Below are 4,676 nucleotides of genomic sequence, written 5' to 3' on the forward strand. Positions count from 1 at the left end.
GGAAGGGGTGCAAAGAGGCGAGGCCTCATGGAAGGGGTGGAGTGGGGGCAGGGCCAGGGGCAGCGAGGGGGGTGTGTGTCAGTGATGCGGCCCTCGGGCCAATGAACTAGCCCTCATGTGGCCCTCGTGGTCATTTGAGTTTGATACCCCTGCATTACACCAAGGTCAGTCTATAAGGGTACGTTTACACTGGAGTTAAGGACCCATGGCACAGCTGCAGCTGGTCTGGGTCAGCTGACTTGGACTCGTGGGGCTCTGGCTGAGGTGCTAAAAATTGCTGTATAGATGCTCTGATTTGAGCTGGAGCCCTGGCTCTGGGACCCTCCTGCCTTGTGGGATCCCAGAGCTTGGGCTCCATCCCAAATCCAAATGTCTATACAGGAGTTCTCAGCTATACAGCTCAAGCCCAGTGAGCCCAAGTCAGCTGATTTGGGCCAGGTGCGGACATTTCATTGCCATGTAGATGAACCCTAAGAGGTCCCAGCTCTCAGCAGACAGCAGGAGGTTCATACATTCAGTCTCCTGCTGCAGCTTGACTTTATCCTTGGAGCTCACTGCACTCCTGACATTTTCAATTTTCTTTACATTAACTCGGAGGACTCAAGACTGGTCCAAAACTGCTTTTACTCTTCTGGATCTTCCTAATCAATTTGCCCACATTGACACTAATCTATTGGCTTGTATCACCACCTGATTCACCTTACTAACCAACTCCAAGTTCTCTCCTTCACTGACCCCGCCCCCCCACATCCTACTCCCCCTTCACCATCTTCTTGTCTCCCTTTACCCTTCTGCCTTCTTGACTCTTATCCTCCAAGTTTTGCTCAAACAAAAGAGAACAAAGAAATAAAATAAAATGTAGTGATTTTGTTTTTATGTAACAATTACAGGCTTGATGCTCTGTGTATGTATTATCTGATTGTATAAAGAAAGTATTAATTGGATTTAGTGAAAGCAAATGTTCTCAATTTAAATATTAGAAACTGTTGGGCCTTTTAAAAATATTTTGAATAACTGCTATTGACTTGATCCACCTTCTTCTAAACTTACAATATATGTAAAATATGATGAAAGGACTTGTATTCTTCTTGCATGTTAATGTCTCAATACAAATATATGTAAAAGAACAAACAAACAAAAGCTAATACTAGCAGACTATCAAAAGCATGCATTACAACCCAAAGCAACACATGGTCATGTCTGTGTAGTCCTTAGTTAGTTGTTCTCTTTCATCTTATTTCTAAATTTAGGCCCTGAACCTGCAAACACACATGCAAGTAACTTTACACAGGGAATAGTTCCACTGAATGTTGTGATTGTAACCACAATAAGACTACTCCCTGTGTAAGTGGTCGCAGGACTGGGGACTGAGGTGTCAGTGCAACTGCTCACAAAGTATAAAGTTAAGCACATGTATAAGTTTGCAGGATCAGGGCCTTAAACTATAAGCTCTTCAGGGCAAGGCATATGTGTTCTATTTGTCTTTAAAGTGTATTATATACATAAATAAAAAAATATAATTTGTGACACATGTCATGGATCTGCTATCAAGGTCATGTTTTCCTTGTAAAAATACATTTCTCTCTGATATTTTCCATTAGATCATGCCATAACCCCTGGATATGCTTTCAAAAAGCAGCTAACCTTCAGAGGCCACTCTACCTATTGGCAGACTAGACAGCTGCTGATTTTTGGCTGACTGCCTAGGATGGCAGATTTGACCCAGCAACCCCTCCATCATGACAGAAGGGTGGCCAGGCCAAATTTGAGTGGCACTCTGAGCTCGCATACCAGGTCGCAATGGCACTCACTAAATTTGGCCTGGCTGCCCCTCTGTCATGGCCGGGCCACATCTGCCATCCCTAGGCCCATGAAGAAGGGGGAAGCACACTGAAGTTTTGCCTATAGCAGCAGATCATCTTGAGTGGCCTCTGCCCACACTGAAGTCCATTGCTAATTCTTTACAGAATGGCAGCTGCATAGAGGGGTTTGTGCTAAATGGAGAAGAGGAGAGTTGGTGTTTTTAAGAAATATGTGGGAGGACCTAATGCTACCTCCACATACTTGCTGTAAGGACTGGTTTCTCTTTGTTCCAGGAGCTTGAGCTCATGTCTCAACATGGGAAAACAGATGTTTAGATGAAAAAAGAGAGAAAAAAACAGAAGCAGGAATACATCCAAGTTCCTTTGGCTAGTATTCAGGTGTTCCACCAGCTGAGCTGATGGATCAGATAGAGGGACAGATTCTTTTTGCAGCTAAATGCTACTCCTATATCTGTAAACAACAACAAAACAAAATTAGCTCCCTACCATATTCTTTGTTTGTTTTGGACTACGCTTAGTTATATCAGACTTCAGTTGGATTATTATGAGAAGGGTAGAAGTTGACGACAATTAAAGAGGATTCTATCCTTTTACTATAGAATAGGAGGTTGTGAATACTGTCAAATGCCAATGGTAAAGAACTGAAGGTTTTCTTGTAACAGAACAAGGAACTTTATTAGAATAAGGAAGACAATACTATCACTGAAGCTACACTGTCTCTCTTTTGCTTCTGAATCAATTTTAAATTTATCAACACTTTTGCAAATCTTGACACTAAGGGCCTGATTCTTCATTGTCCTGTATCTTGGATAGTCATTTTTGTCTGTGCAAAGAGGTAGCATTTTGCACTCACTTTGCACAAGTTCAATGATTACTCAAGGCGAAAGGCAGTGGTGATTCCTGAATGCTGTGTCTGAACACAGATGCCAGGAAATTGATCTGGACACCAGGGCCGCCCCAAGCAGCCAAAACCAAAAAAAAAAAAAAGAAGCTGCGATCGCAATCTGCAGCGACAATTCGGCGGGAGGTCCTTCACTCCCAGGCGGAGTGAGGGACCATCCGCCGAATTGCCGCCGAATACCTGGAACTGCCGCCCCTGTCCGGAACAGCCGCCCCAAGCACTTGCTTGAGAAGCTGGTGCCTGGAGCCGGCCCTGCTGGACACAGCAGTGAATGAGGACAGACAGCAATGGATTTTAAGAGACAGGCCCTATTTTTATTATACTTTACACCGGGGAGGGGGGCTATACGCAGACTTTCACATACCAGGCATTTTAAGTGGTTCCAGTGCAGGGGTTATAGGGATCCGACCATATAACCCATAATTTGGGGTAGACTTTTCTCAGCCTATCCTTAGGACTCAGCTCACTCTTCTGAATTGTTTTGCTCCCTCCCTCCCCTGCAAGGGGGACAGAGGGTACTGAAAGAGGGACCTTGTCCTCTGAAGGCCACAAGGTTTCCCCCTATCCCATGGGCAAAAGGCCTATCAGCAAAATCCTAAGTGTTTTTATCTCTGGGAACTGTCGCTTTTAGCCTTTTAACTGCACTGGAAACTGGTCTCAAGTTGCAAGAGCTAACATCCCTACCAAGTACTAACACTAATTACTAAATCCTCTTCCTATTTAACCTACCTGTGCCTTCGGGATGCTGAATGGACGGCAAAAACCCACTGCCAATTTGGCCTCAATGGGAAGAAAACATTCCTTTCTGAACCCCCAAATAGACGATTGGTTAGATCCACAGCATCTGCAAAACATAACTCTGGACATATAGTTTCAGAGACAGGATTGGAAAGCTGAAATGGAGCAAGAAGAGGCTCCTCAGGATCAAGATGGGGGTTTAAATTAATGAAACAGGAGAGTGAGGGCCCAATCACCTCCCCACCTCCTCTGGCTGGCCAGTGGATGAGTAGAGATTCCAGAGGAAAAGAGCAACCCCTGCATGCCTCTGTGTGTGCTCTCCTCCTCTCCCCTTTCTACTGGAGATGCTCCAGTCACTGCTGGTCCCATCAAGTTTCCCACCTGTGGAGGCGGGTGGGTGGCATAGGCATTACTTACACACAAATGGGCTCTCTCCCTAGTTCTTTTGCTTCAAAAGACACAGTCCCAATGCCTTTTTGCTTACATTTGTCGCGTGTGTTTCTGCCAGGTGGCCAGACCTCATCTGGCCTGAGATCACCCATGCTGCACTTACCACATTTCTGCCCAGAGAACTCCATGCTCTTAAGGAGGCCTTTTCATGGCTCTTTTCTCTTTCCCATGGATAGTTTTTCTTTTCTACTTCTTGCATCATGCCTCCCCTACTTTCTTGTAGGGTGACTTGCGTGTTCACTTTCTCCAACTGCTGTGGCAGGTGCACTGCCTGTTCCAGAGTTACCAGAGATATTAACGGTAATTTTTCTCAAAATTCCTTGTTTTAAATCTCAACTTCTAGATGAACCCTTATGCGTTCATCCTTACTGACACCAGCAGCACAATGGTCTGCTTGTTCATAAAGGGCCCTTTGAAAGTCTTCCATGCTTTCTCTGGCCCTCACTCTGCATCCTTCGTCCATTTGTGTTTATGTTTGGGAATGATATACACCACATTTCGCAGAATGACGTATTCGTTATTCTTCTCTCCTTCCTCAGCGAAGGCAAATGGTTTATAAATATTTTCATCTTCATTCTCCATTGAATAAATGAGTCGGCTGGCCTGTGCTTTAACACTGTGTGTGTCAAGTTTCGCTGCAGTTTAGAATCCAGTGCAGCAGGCCTTTCTCTCAGGCCATCCTATGAACCTATCAAACTGAAAGTCCCCTCAAGGACTGCAAGTTGGGGTTTCTGTTCTTCTTATATATGCTCGCTCAAAATGAG

Source organism: Malaclemys terrapin, chromosome 2 (genome assembly GCF_027887155.1).
Source record: "Malaclemys terrapin pileata isolate rMalTer1 chromosome 2, rMalTer1.hap1, whole genome shotgun sequence".
In the NCBI taxonomy this organism is placed as follows: domain Eukaryota; kingdom Metazoa; phylum Chordata; order Testudines; family Emydidae; genus Malaclemys; species Malaclemys terrapin.